The 15,546-nt window shown below is 43.4% G+C and overlaps 1 protein-coding gene across 1 annotated transcript in view; it reads right to left on the bottom strand.

Moving 5' to 3' along the window:
• The window catches only part of path (pathetic), a 315,189-nt gene extending 301,086 nt beyond the window's left edge, over nucleotides 1-14,103 (bottom strand). Inside the window, exon 1 of the mRNA XM_067145705.2 lies at nucleotides 13,955-14,103. The gene's annotated coding sequence lies outside the window, so the exon portion shown is untranslated. The remainder of the gene's footprint in view (nucleotides 1-13,954) is intronic.
• Nucleotides 14,104-15,546: the final 1,443 nt, after the last annotated feature.

Here is a 15,546-nt window from a genome sequence, read left to right as displayed (position 1 = left end):
GTTACACTCGGTACGACCGGGCAAGGTGACCGTGTGGTCAGGGGTACGCAGGTGTGAGCTTGTATCCGTGAGATAGTGGATTCGAACCCCACTGTCGGTAGCCCTGAAGATGTTACTCCGTGGTTTCCCATTTTCACACCAGGGAAATGCTGGGGCTGTATCTTAATTAAGGCCAAAGCCGCTTCCTTCACACTCCCAGCCTTTCCTATCCCATTGTTGTCATAAGACCTATCTGTGTCCACGCGACGTAAAGCAAATAAAAAACCTCGGTACGCAGCAGTAATCCCATCTATCGGAGATGAGTGGAAACAGAGGAAACACAACGCATCACAACAAACAATGGTCAATATAATGTTGTTGATACATTTTATGACCTTTCTATATTGTAGGCCTTCACGTTTAGTTTTCTTTAGACTCAGAGATATTAGTGCGTCTTATAAAAGCATTTACAGCGTAGACTGTAGTTCCTTATTCCCCGACTTTACATACCGATTTTCATTAACTTCTGTTTACCTATTTTCACGTGACTCGGCGCTGATATGAGCTTAGCAACAAACATCCAAATTCATGAAAATATCTGTTATCATAGCCAGTACGGTAAAAATGTATGACTTATATGATCGGAAATTTACTACTATACTAGAGGGCCCGCGCTAAGCCCGCTTGGTGGCCATGATCGTTAAGGCGCTGAAGTCTAAACGGTCTGAGACCGAGGTTAGCCGGTTCGAGTCCCTTTGGTTGAAAAAAATTTCACCATCAGAATGTTGGCCGGCAGGGTAGGGGAGGTGGTGGTATACAATTTCTAATCCCTAGATTGCGTGCCAAAAGCCTGGATTAAATTCCAAACCGCCGGGCTGAGTGGCTCAGACGGTTGAGGCGCAGGCCTTCTGACCCCAACTTGGCAGGTTCGATCCTGGCTCAGTCCGGTGGTATTTGAAGGTGCTCAAGTACGTCAGCCTCGTGTCGTTAGATTTATCGGCACTAAATTCCGGCACCTCGACGTCTCCGAAAAAGTAGTTCGTGGGACGTAAAGCCAATATTATTATTATTATTATTATTATTATTATTATTATTATTATTATTATTATTATTAAATTCCAAACCTCTCCGCAGTGATCATATGGAGTGAGGATTCCGGGCCAGGCCAGGGATTTTTACCTGGACCTGAGGGCTGGTTCGAGGTCCACTCAGCCTACGTGATTAGAATTAAGAAGCTATCTGACGGTGAGGTAGCGGCCCCGGTCTAGAAAGCCAAGAATAACGGCCGAGAGGATTCGTCGTGCTGACCACACAACACATCGTAATCTGCAGGCCTTCGGGCTGAGCAGCGGTCGCTTAGCAGGCCAAGGCCCTTCAAGGGCTGTAGTGCCATGGGGTTTGTTTTATATATATAGAAAGAGAGAGAGATACAACAAGGTTAAAAGTAGAATTGTTATTGTCGTAGCATCGCAAACAATGCAATCTCAATTTGTGTGGAATGGTGCATAGCACTCCAAACACAGCGCGACCTCACACTGTGAGCAGACAGGACGGGAGTGCTTTCCTTTTTGTGCTACATTGAACACAGACACTATTATTACCCCTCACAGACACATGTTCACCTATATTTTTGAAACTTAATATGCAAGAAAAGTTGTTACATCACTGAACTGCAGCTTCAGGTAGTTGCATGAACGGAAACGTCCTACGCACAAGAAGCGAACGTTTTCACACTCCAAAATATTGAAATGTGCGTCAGCAAAGACCTAAATCGCTCATCATTAAATACTACCTGAGCTACAAACATCAAATGTTCAACTTCATTGTTTTTATTTTTGAAATAGGACATTATTTATTTATACAGGGCCCTCGATAACCAGCAAAAAAATGTGTAATCATCTACGAAACATCCTGTGCTGTATGTTCGTTTCTAGACACTAATCCATAGTTCATTTGAACAACCCTTATTCTGATGACTCCATATGACAAGAATTGAATTCTGCACCAAACCTGCTGAGAAGGCAGAGAGATACGAATTAGTATGAAAGCGTGCGAGAACTTGTTGAAATCTATTCGGGTTGCGGATCAGCGCGTGGAAACAATAGCTCTCAAATTAACTGATTTGATAAGGCAATGTAGCTCAGTTGTTTTACTATAGCGTCGTAAATGGCACGGTCTTTTTTTAAGAATATCAGATTATACTGGTCTAACAAATCAAAGTCATGTGACAAGACAGACCAGAATAAACACTGGTAACTAACCTACACCACAATGTACACATTTCCCATGGGAAGCAGGGTATGCGACCTTCAGTAGGACAACCGCTTTCTTCCAGTTCAAGTGATGCAGCAGCATGTTGGTGAATGGTCGACATTTACACGACCTCTATTGCTTATGCATATGTAATGACTAAACAGAATGTAAGGAGCTATCATATAACTGTATACCATCTGTCATGTAACGTAAGTTAGCATACAGAGCATTGAAAATCTCGTTTACCATAAATGGAATATCCGCAGGTTAGAACCGTCCAGTGCACCGTATAAAGTAATGTTCTGTTGTTGTCTACCCCGAGTCCCGTTTCTTGATATGGGATCGGGGATGAGGCGGGATGAATTTATCGCAGTATGTCACATAAGGTGAAATGAAATGGCGTATGTCTTTTAGTGCCGGGAGTGTCCGAGGACATGTTCGGGTCGCCAGGTGCAGGTCTTTCGATTTGACTCCCGTAGGCATCCTGCGCATCATGATGAGGATGAAATGATGATGAAGACGACACATACACCCAGTCCCCGTGCCAAGAGAAATTAACCAATGGTTAAAATTCCCGACACTGCCGGGAATCGAACCCGGGACCCTTCTGACCAAAGGCGAGCACGCTAACCATTTAGCCATGGAGCCGGACGTCACATAAGGTAATACTCAAAATTGTACCTGAGACCCCAACCAACGTAAGTCACATTTTATTCATTTTATGAATCTTAGAGCCATATAAACGTAAGTCCACTGTTATTTTATTTTTAGGCCGTGCGGTTAGAGGCGCGCAGCTGTGAGATTTCATCCAGGAGATAGTGGGTTTGAACCCGACTGTCGGCAGCCGTGAAGATGGTTTTCCGTGGTTGCTCATAGGGTCAGCTGGTGCATGCATTTCAGTGGGCTTGGCAGACCGATATGTAATAGCAACTTCTGGGTCGATGGAGAAAGCAACGGGAAACTACCCCACTCTTCATTTCCCTAGTATGCCTCGTCAGTGATGCCTAGACTATCATTATAGCTGCTGGTAGAGCTATGAGGATGAAACCAGCCTTCGGGCTGAATATCCGACATACATGTTAATAGTAGTAGTAGTATTGATGTTAAAAAAGATTGAAACTAAATACATGTACGTTCTCTACCTGTGTGCTAAACCAACGTAAGTCACATTTTGGTCAAGGATAAGCGTCAGTTGAAGAGCATTTTTGCTGCATTATGACTTAGGCAATAAATGTTCATCACTGTTCTTGATATATTTTGTGTAATTTTGATCACTGAACACAGTCATTAATATAATATATACTTAGAATGGTTAATTATTATTTTATTGCCATAAAAATAAAATGACAGTGGACTTACGTTTATATGGCTCTAAGTTTCATAAAGTGTGACTTACGTTGGTTTGGCTTTCAGATACAGAAAATACGATTGCATCCGGACGTGGAGGCGCTAGTGTTTGTCTATCACAGTTGGTAACCCCATGTGGGTGGGGGTAGTAGAATAACACCCAAGATATCCCTACCTGTCGTAAGAGGCGACTAACAGGGGCAACAGGGGCTTTTAACTTGAGAGCGTGGGGGGTGGTGACCACGGGGCCCTGAGCTGAGTCCTGGCATTGCTTCCACTTATTTGTGCCACGCTCCTCACTTTCATCTATCCTTTCCGACCACCCTTGGTCAACTCTTGTTCATTCCGACCCCGATGGTATTAGGTATCGAAGCCTAGGGAGTCTCATCTCCCGCATGCAAGCCCACAGCTCCGCGCCCCCCAACCGCACGGCCAACTCGCCCGGTAAAATATACTGTATTCCGTAAATAATAATAATATTATTTCTTTTACGTCCCACTAACAACTTTTACGGTTTTCGGAGACGCCGAAGCGCCGGAATTTAGTCCCGCAGGAGTTCTTTTAGGTGCCAGTAAATCTACCGACACGAGGCTGACCTATTTGAGCACCTTCAAATACCACCGGACTGCGACAGGATCGAACCTGCCAAGTTGGGGTCAGAAGGCCAGCGCCTGAGCCACTCAGCTCGGCGCTGCATTCCATTGTACATTTGCTGTCTTTCTACTGGAGGGAATACAACTCATATCAGAAGAAGGATGTTGTCTGGCTCATCAGTCTACAGACTGGTTTGATGCAGCTCACCATGGCACCCTATTCTATGCTAACATTTTTGCGTAACTATTACTGTACATTTGTCTGTTAAGTCATCAACCCAGAGGTTGGTTGGATACTCAAATAGCACCACCTACGGGGCGAGTTGGCCGTGCGGTTAGGGGCGCACAGCTGTGAGTTTGCAACCGGAAGATAGTGGGTTTTAACCCCACTGTCGGCAGCCCAGAAGATGTTTTTCCGTAGTTTCCCATTTCCACACCAGGCAAATGCTGGGGCTGTACCTTAATTAAGGCCACAGCCGCACCCTCCCTACTCCTAGGCCTTTCCATTCCCATCGTCGCCACAAGACCTATCTGTGTCAGTGCGACGTAAATTGTGAAAAATAATAGCACCACCAAAGGTTATGCGGTTAGATGGAAACGGCAAAAACCGATGGCAGTGTCAAAATAAAGTGTAAAGTAGTTTCCCATTGCTGTTCTCACTGGGCCAGAACGACGGATCCTATGAGTAACATTTCTCATAATATCAGGACGCACTTGTGCTCCGAATGCCATAATTACCCAGCACCATCCATACTGTCATATTGTCAAAGTCTCCAAGGGCCTTCATGGCCTGTACGGAGATGTCTTTGCTTACTTCTGCCAACATTACTTACTCTATCTCCTTTAAGACTTCATTTCCTAATCGAATATTTCCTGCATCACTTTATTCGACTGCATTCCTTTACTTTTTGTTTTGGATCTATTTATTTTCATCTTCTAATCCTTCTCCAAGATTCTGTCCATAGCACTTTAAAAAATCTACCCAAGGAGTCACAGTTAAGACACTGGGTAGTACTAGTTCAATAATAAAAATAATGTTGTTGTTTTTTACGTCCCACTAATTACTTCTGGACGGTTTTGGGAGACGCCGAGGTGAAGGAATTTTGTCCCGCATGAGTTATTTTACGTGCCAGTAAATCTACCGACCCACGAAGCTACTACGCCGGCGTAGCAGGGGTAGAGCTGATAGCAGGGGTAGAGCTGATACTCCCACGTGGCGCGTCCCAGGTGGCGGATAGGAGGGTCCTAACCGGCTTGCCGGCGGACTTGACGGAAATAAAATACCTCTCGCGGGCCAAACACAACCCCCTGTGAGTGGGAGATGCAGACGAAGAATACACCCACGGTATCCCCTTCCTGTCGTAAGAGGCAACTAAAAGGGGCGACCAAGGGATGATCGAATTAGAACCATGAGACTACTTGTGATTAGTACCACCACGCGGGGAACACCGTGGGTCGCTTTTACTTGCGCGTAGTACCACTATGTTAGGTACCAAATAGGTTTGTGATTAGTAGCAAACGAGAGCGCGACGGCTTTTACAGTACCTTTGATTAGTAGCATTATATGAGCGACACCATGGGATGACGGAACCCATGGTACTGGCTTGCCTATGATTAGTACCCACTATATGAGGAACACCACGAGATAGTACGAGTCCCTGCGGTTAGTACACTTAGGTGATGAACACCATAGGTTTGCGTTGCCTGTCAATGGCGCCGCAATGTGCAAAACACAGTAGGTCTGTAATACATGTGCGAATTTCATTACCTGTGAGTAGTACCATAATGTGTGGAAAACCGCGAGTCTTCGCTACTCTTGATTAGTACCGCAACATGACAAATACCATGGTTCTACTTTTCTAGCGATAAGTACCATTATGAGGGGCCGATTTTGGGATTTGGGATTTTGGACTCCTTTCGACTACAAGCACCATCGATTCAGTATCGTGCTATAGAAGCAGTCAGTCCCTTGATCAGTTTTACGCCAGCTTCTGTGCATGTGAGGCATGTGGGTCGGTTCCACTGATCATTTTAAATTCATATTCATCCATCCATCCATCCATCCATCCATCCATCCATCCATCCATCCATCCATCGATCGTCTACACGTTTTGAATTGCGGTCAGTGGAGGATTTTGGGTTTTTAATTTGTCATTTCATTTCGTCTCATTTCGTACCATTAGGAGCCGATGACCTAGATGTTAGGCCCCTTTAAACAACAAGCATCAAATCTATCGACACGAGGCTGATGTGTTTGTGCACCTTCAAATACCACCGGACCGAGCCAGGTTCGAACCTGCCAAGTTGGAATCAGAAGGCCAGCGCCCAACCGTCTGAGCCACTCATCCCGACAATAGAAGTTCAATGCTGTGGCGTCTAGCCTGTTCCTACAGACAAAAGAAAACGGTATCAATCAAGGAATAGCAACAGGCGCAACTACTCTAATCTGTTACTTATATTCTTGGTTTGGCTTACCCCTACAGTTCTTCACCTCTACACTTCACTCAAAATCTCAAAAAGCAACTGAACAAGTTCTAGGTGTCTCAAGATATGTACTACCAATCTATCGTTTGTATTGGTCATATTTCACCGAATAGCTCTCGTTAAATCAATTCGTTCCAGTATTTCTTCAATTCGATCCAATCTATCCATCTCACCTTCAGCATTCTTCTGTAATAACACATTTCAAAAGCTTCTATTCTCTTTATTTTCGTGCTGGTTATTGTCTGTGTTTTACTTCCAAACAATGTCACACTTCACACACGTTTTCATAAATATATTTCTTTCTCTTCTTTTTTTTTCTTTTTTGCTAGTGGCTTTACGTCGCACCGACACAGATTGGTCTTATGGCGACGACGGGATAGGAAAGGCCTAGGAGTTGGAAGGAAGCGGCCGTGGCCTTTATTAAGGTACAGCCCCGCATTTGCCTGGTGTGAAAATGGGAAACCACGGAAAGCCATCTTCAGGGCTGCCGAGAGTGGGATTCGAACCCACTATCTCTCGGATGTAAGCTCACAGCAGCGCCCCCCTAACCGCACGACCAATATGCAAATTTATGTTTGATGATATGCAAATTTCTTTTCTTAAGAAAGACCACCCTTGATTGTGTTGGCGTGCACCTTATTTACTCCTTCCTTGTCCGACTCGTTGGCTGAACGGTCAGCGTACTGGCCTTCGGTTCAGAGGGTCCCGGGTTCGATTCCCGGCCGGGTCGGGGATTTTAACCTTAATTGGTTAATTCCAATGGCACGGGGGCTGGGTGTATGTGTTGTCTCCATCATCATTTCATCCTCATCATGACGCGCAGGTCGCCTACGGGAGTCAAATAGAAAGACCTGAACCCGGCGAGCCGAACCCGTTCTGGGATATCCCGGCACTAAAAGCCATACGACATTTCACTCCTTCCTTCTGCCACAGAAGCTGCCTGGCCAAGAGGGTAAACGCGTGCTCGGTTTACTCGGAAGAACGTGAGTTCGATTCGCTGATAGGAAGTCGAATAATGTAGAAACGAGATTTCACTTCTGGAAAGGCACGTGAATCTGTGGTTCACTCAGCTTACACCAAAAATGAGTAAGAGGTTGATTTCTAGGGTGCAAAAGCGGCCAGGCATAGAGAGCTAACCACTATCCTTTATTAACGAATAGTGGAAGCCCTTACCTTCCGCACCGAGCTCGATAGCTGCAGTCGCTTAAGTGCGGCCAGTATCTAGTATTCGGGAGATAGTAGGTTCGAACCCCACTGTCGGCAGCCCTGAAAATGGTTTTCCGTGGTTTCCCATTTTCATACCAGGCAAATGCTGGGGCTGTACCTTAATTAAGGCCACGGCCACTTCCTTCCCTCTCCTAGCCCGTCCATGTCCCATCGTCGCCATAAGACATATCTGTGTCGGTGCGACGTAAAGCAAAAAAAAAAAAAAAAAAAAGCTTACCTTCTGCTCCTCCAAGTACCTTCATGGCCTGTACGGAGACGGCTTTGCTTTATTTCTGCCATCATGAGTTACTGTACTACCGAAGAAACAATATTCATATATCTCCTTTAAGACTTCACTTCCTAAGCGAACATTCCCTGCATCATTTTATTCCTTTACTTTTGGATCTATTTCTTTCCATCTTGTAATCCTTCTCCAAGAACTCTATCCATAACACTTTAAAAATCTACCCAAGGAGTCACAGTTAGCAAGACACGGATGTGCCAGACCACCATTCAAAGGAGCTATCTAACAATGACCTACCGTAATCGGTTGCGTGTTGGACCGGTTAAATACGGAAGCACGTTGTAGTTGACGTGTTATTTTCGTCTGGTCAAGGACTGTCTTCCGAGAATTCGACGAGTAGTGTCTCGTAGCTCCTACTATCATACTTTACTAGATAGTGACACATGCAGTCCTAAAACAGTACAATACTAGATGTGATATAAAGCAGTGGCAGACGGTACGTTCGAAATATTGCAGAGGCCAAGGAAAAACAATTATAACCTGGGTGCATATATGTTGTGGTTTCGCGAAATTAAATTAAAGTCAGTTAAATTTAATAGCAACAATAATCTCTTCATATGTTTACGACAACAAAATAATATAAAGATAGGTGATGGTCGAGTGGCTTCTCACCAGTGGGTCACGATTCGAATGTTGATTAATGCAAGTAGGACTTCGGAAACGAAACAAATCACGTCCCCCGTGGTTAGGATTTCATGTGAAATTGGAGATATTATGGCTATGATCACGCTACGCTTACTGCTGGTTACCAGTTATCATTATCAATCAGGGAAGATTTCCTTGCTGCTGGATAGCAGTTATCATTATCAAAATACGAGACATATGTGTGAACGAGGAAATTTCGTTTCAGAAGGATAAATGTATCAAATTACTGACATCACACTGCAGTTTTTTTAACAAATGCCTTAAAATCGATGATATATACTGAAAGTAGCATTTTATGTAATTGTTCATACCAGCTTATTCCATTTTAATATATTTTTTTATTCTTCTGAACAGCTGTTAACACTTGTGCGTTTCAAATTTCTATCCGTATCCATTATTTAGATAATTTCTAACAAAATAATCAAGTGTTCATGCAATCCACAAGCTATGTGAAAACACAACGTTACACTGGAAAATAAATAAATCAAGAGACAAGCACGAGGTAGACTAGATACCTGCCCGGTATTACCGTACGTGACGTATCCGTTAGTGCTAACCCAAGAATCACCAAGAAATAAAATAGATAGGCTAACGAACTCTCACACCAGAGAGAAAAAAAAAGCAAAGAGTAAAGAAATCTGTCCATGAAAGAAATCAAGCTATTGATATGCATCAGAGGTGGAAACAATGGTGCAATGACCTACCGTCATCGGTTGCGTGTTGGGCCGGTTAAATACGGATGTTAGGAAATCTAAAATAGGAATCATAGTACAAAAATTACACTTGATTCATTCAATTCATTGACAGAATGGAGTTCTTCGTGAAATACTTGGTATGTCTAGACGCTATTTTCACAGAATTCCTTCTACATAAACTGTAAATGCCTATCCTACAGTATTAAACCATCACAGGTTTAAAAGCAGAGGACTGAAGTCTAACCCACAAAAACATCGTTAGTTTTGGGCTGATCGCCCGAATTCTCTCCATCCTTATGCGAAAAACAACGCTTTCCCAATGCTAATTTCGTTTGGTTATCTCTGCAACGCTCCATGAGAGCAGGCGTTGCGGTTCAATAATTTAGCTTTCACCCTGATGTCGAAATACCATGAGGTGTGAGGAGGGGCGTACGATCCTTAATCCCCGGTCGAAGCCAAAATGACCTAAAGAGACTCCAGGTAACTGCTACTACATCGAAGGAAACAATGTATTAGTATTCAGAATATCATGGTCGGCCTAGTGGCCTTTGGTTCAGAGGGTCCGAGATTTTAACAGCGTTTGGTTAATTCCTGTGACACGGGGAATGAGTGTTTATCTCAACCATAGAGTAAGTAAATCATTTACTATTGGAAAGATAGACGCTTCATATTAAATTTATACAGAATGCAGAACACTGACTTTGAAAAAAAAAAATGAGACAAAGAGAAATTCCAAAATAGGAAGAGGAGTTAGGCAAGGATGTCCGACAATCTCTCCTTAAATCTTCAATGTGTTCATCGAAGAAGCAATCACAGTCATGAAAGAGAAAACAGCTGGGATCAAAATTAATGGTAAATAAATACATTCTATAACTTAAGATTTGCTGATGATATTGTCATACTAGCAGAAACAGGCAAAAGTGTGTAGAAACGGTCAACAAACTAGCAGAAACTTTAGGCAAATGGAACCCCAAAATTAATGCAAGGGAAACAAAAACCACGTCAATATGCAAATCCAAGGAAACACCTTTACACTTCAGAATTGATCTAATACAATTGAGCAATTGAAACAGTTTTGCTACCTATGAACCCTAATCACGAGTCATAGTCGGAGCATATCAGAAGTCACAAAAAAGGGTAGAAACTGCAAACAGAGCCTTCCAAGATAAAAAACATCTGCTGGCCAACAAACAGAATAGATATTCAAACCCGGAAGGCCTCTGAAAAACCTTTATAAGGAGCGCGCTTCTGTACGGTTTCGAAAGCTGGACATTAGAAAGCAGGAAAAGAAAAGACTAGAGGCAATTGAAATGTGGATCTGGAAGAGAATGGAGAGGATAAGTTGGACTGAAATGAAGAACAATACCGAAGTCCTTAGAGAGAGAAGAGAAAAACTGAGTCTGGTAACTGAAATGTCGTATGGCTTTTTTTTTTAGTGCCGGGATATCCCAGAACGGGTTCGGCTCGCCAGGTGCAGGTCTTTCTATTTGACTCCCATAGGCAACCTGCGCGTCATGATGATGATGATGAAATGATGATGAAGACAACACATACACCCAGCCCCCGTGCCATTGGAATTAACCAATTAAGGTTAAAATCCCCGACCCGGCCGGGAATCGAAACCGGGACCACTGAACCGAAGGCCAGAACGCTGACCGTTCAGCCAACGAGTCGGACTGGTAACTGAAATTGAAAAACGGAAAATAAAATTTATTGGTCACATTCTGCGGCATGAAGAGTTCCTTTATAATACCGGTGAAGGAAGAATTGCAGCGAAAAGAGAAAGAGGACGGCCCAGTGAGTCTTACGTCAAGAACTTGCTTCAGAGAATGAACTGCAAGACCTACGCCGAGTTGAAAAGACTGGCTCAAGATAGACATCTATGGGTGCGGCGACAAGGCTTAGCCTTTAGAATATGATGATGATGATGATGATGATGATGATGATGATGATGATGATGATGATAACACTCTACTCTTCATATTCACGCAGTGCATTACACAACCAACCACCACAGAAACATACAACAGTGAATACATTCCCCCCACAAATACCAGGTTCAAGCGAAAAGCGTGCTCGATTTCACACAAAAAGGAAAGTAATAGAGAAGAAGTTTGTAATGTCACTCTAACCGTTACTTATGACCGTTTTACGTTCAGTGGTCACTTTTCTCGAAACACAACATATTGATCTCTGAAGAGGAATCTAAGATGCTCTTGTAACTGAGACACGAATTATCACTGTTACTTGGTAGAAGTTATTTTGCGAATGTTTCTGGGGATTAAAATCTTATTACTACTCTTCTGCCGAAATAAGTACAGCTTCTAGGAATCAGTTTACGCCATTCCACTGACTAGTTTTCATCGGATACCAAGAGGGGCTTCTCTACGTTGAAAAGAACAAAGTTGTTTAAACAGCATGCCACGATCGGCCAATAGGGTGTGGGGGTTATACCTAGTAACAAAATGATAAAATGAAATGTCGTATGGCTTTTAGTGCCAGGATATCCCAGGACAGGTTCGGCTCGCCAGGTGCAGACCTTTCTATTTGACTCCCGTAGGCGACCTGCGCGTCGTGATGAGGATGAAATGATGATGAAGACAACACATACACCCAGCCACCGTGCCGTAGGAATTAACCAATTAAGGTTAAAATCCCCGGCCCGGCCGGGAATCAAACCCGGGACCCTCTGAACCGAAGGCCAGTACGCTGACCGTTCAGCCAGCGAGTCGGACGTTACAAAATGGTGATAGAACACAATGAAGGTGTTTGTGTGGTGCGCGCATGCGTGACTTGTCATTATAACGACTCTGATATAAGTGAATGATGTTGATATTCAGACTGCAGTGCACTGCAAAATCTTACATAAAAATACTGAACAAGAACGATACGAACAAGGACAACAGTTTTACAGCAAATGGCATGTTCATTTTACAACCTAACTTCCAACTTTCGAGGCTTCTTAGAAAAATGATTCAACAGATCTGTTGGTTCTACAATATATTATGTCTCCGGATGTTTACTTAGTTTCTGTCCGGCGCCATGGCAATATGGTTAGCGTGCTGGCCTTTGGTCACAGGGGTACCGGGTTAGAGTCCCAGCAGGGACGAGAATTTTAACCATAATTGGTTATATCGCTGGCACGGGGGCTGGGTGTATGTGTCGTCTTCATCATCATTTCATCCTCATCACGACGCGCAGGTCGCCTACGGGAGTCAAATCAAACCGAACTTGTCCTCGGACACTCCCGGCACTAAAAGCCATACGCTATTTCATTTTAAAAAAGTTTCTGTTTATTTTCTCCTTGTAAAAATTCCATGGGGAGGGTTTCTAATTCCTAGTAACCTTCCCCCATGGGAAGATGTTGGTCTCGTATGATATCAGTACAAAAGGTGACACTTCAACCAGTTTGTATACTGTATATTACTAGTATGGGAGAACGAAACAGAACTTGAGTTTACTCCATTTTTTTCATGAAATATTAAAACACAACTAACTTTTCGTATTTTATATGGCATCAGAAATGAGACGAAAAATACTCGAAACCATACCGGTACTACACACTAACAAAAAAGAACCGAACTAACAAAAAAAGACTGAACATATGAGAATAAATTATAACTGAACTAATTTATGCAGTACTTGCAACTGACATAGATATTTTAATATTTATATTTATTTTAGTATTTATATGATAATGAACACTGACAGCAAGCAGAAGCGCATTCTCAAAGAACCAACTGTAACACTTTATTTCGTACTAGAAAAAATTAGCTCTCCAGACAATTAGCACTTGTGTTCACTGGATAAATATGGCACCTTGAATAGAATATCACTTGTTCTGTCTCGAGAAGATCTTCAGTTACGTATATGACTGAAGTTAACATTCTTCAAGTGGCGGTATCCCGTTACAGCCAAGCATATGGTAGGCCACGCACGCGAGGTACTGTATATGATGCAATCCTGGAGCCACATGGCTCACCCGCGTCTTTCAAGCCGCCGGGCCGGCGTTCTAATATCGGCGTTTATTTATAGTCATCAGTTATTATTAGAACGATGAAAATATTCTGGTGTAAACGTTACAATCCTGTAATTCTTCAGCAATGCGAGAACCTACTTACATCCAGACTTCCTTAATTATTGGTTCAATCACCCTTAACTTCTCTGAGTACTGGTTACTACGATGAATTTTGAATGAAAAACGCTATACTTCCGAAGAGAAGATGTAAATATTGAAAAAGAATTTCTGAGATGCCGGTACGTCAAAGAAAGTCAGAATGTTAAGCTCAAAGCACTTCACAGGTATGAACTTCGATTTATGAACGGGCGAGCGTAATAAGCTAGATCAATGAATGAAAAATATCATACAAAACCCTGCATTTAATATTATTTAGAAGTTTACGATAAACAACATTTGGAGATGTAATGATATAAACACATTCACTCACCTAAGTTACTGCCTGAAGGTCGACACACGGCGGGTGAGACGCTACTAGGTCAGCACACGACACTTCAAGAAAGGTAACTCTATGCTTCGGCGCCCTCCACGTGAATTATAAAACATTGCCAGCTCTCTCCCGCCACTCGGGTATTCCTATGGCCGCGCCTACCCCGAGCCGTCAGCCAATCATAAACGAGGTCTCAAGCCGACGACAATCGGGTGCTGCCGACTAAGTTACGACTTCGCATTCGCGAAACTTAAAAGAAGTCGAAGGTTAGATACTTCTGGTGAGGTATAAATTGAAACTTCCTCACAGGGTAACATCAACGAATAAATGGCATTTTACATTATGTCCACAATACAACCTTCCCTATATCTTTTATTAGACTTTTATTTTTGCGCGTAGAGCTGCGTGAATTATGTATCTTTGGAACCGTATGAGTTCACTGCCGCTACCTTGTGATGATATTAGCAACTATGTAAATAGAAAGAACGACTACGGCGCGATGCTTCGGCAAGAGATAGAAGCTACATCTTGTAGCCCAGCACCGACGTGGCGCGGCGTGTTGATGGTGCCCAAAAAAGAAAATGCTAAGTGGGCTAAATTCATCTTCTGATGCAATATAAGTTGTAATTGCAGGCAGTCAGGAAGACCGACCTCTACACTGTTTCTTCACAATCTGTTGAAGTTAAGGGCAAGAACAAAACTATAAAGGCCTCTGCATGTAATAGGTAAACAAGTGCTATAGTCTCAAATTTATAATTAATGAAATTTAATAGCACGACCGGTGGAAGCAGAGTGGATTTCGGCCCACAAGTGACGACGGCTGGTCCGTGGTCCAACAGCTCTGCACTCTGACCGGCCAACCGAGCAGCTCTACGCCTCTGCATTGGGAAGACGGAGCAGGGCTGGACCTCACGGCTGGCCTCAACCGTCGGCTGTCCTGCGAATGGTTTTTCCGTGGTTTTCCATTATCTTGCACTAAGGCGAATGCCGGGACAGTTCCTAGTAAAGGCCACGGCCGCCAACCCCGTCAACTCCGAGCATCTCCTTCACCGTAACAAATCTCCCGGCCTGAGAGACGGCGTCATCGTCTAAGAGGCCCACCTACCTCTTCAGGGGAGGAATGAAAAAATTATAGTAGTAGTGGTCCGTGGTTCGACGGCTCTGCATTCCGACCGACCTACCGAGCAGAGGAGGGGTAGCCGCGGCTCTGCCGTTAGTACGTTTACATGCAGGATTCAGATCGATCTGAGTACACTTCCCGTATTGAAAACGCCATGTAAACGGGGACTCAGTTCGGATTGAGTCTCAAGGTCGATACGGTAAAATCTGGGATCGTATCGTACTCGGTTCGAATTGAGTTCCAGGTAAACGCGGATCGTACTGAGATCATATTGAAAACGACTGCGCACATACTCCATGTTTGTTCTGACAAAATCATCATCATTAAAGTTCTGTCGAAATAACAAATATAATAAGCCAGTAAATATATTTACCTGTATAAATGATCAACAACTGCAATCATGTTATAAGACGGCCAGCCCTTGCGATTAACAAAATCACGACAACCTTCTATTGGGGGTAAAATTGGAATG

The sequence above is a fragment of the Anabrus simplex genome, chromosome 4, assembly GCF_040414725.1.
Source record: "Anabrus simplex isolate iqAnaSimp1 chromosome 4, ASM4041472v1, whole genome shotgun sequence".
Lineage (NCBI taxonomy): Eukaryota > Metazoa > Arthropoda > Insecta > Orthoptera > Tettigoniidae > Anabrus > Anabrus simplex.
Note: the sequence above shows the minus strand (reverse complement) of the source record. Positions and strands in the feature narration are given on the sequence as shown.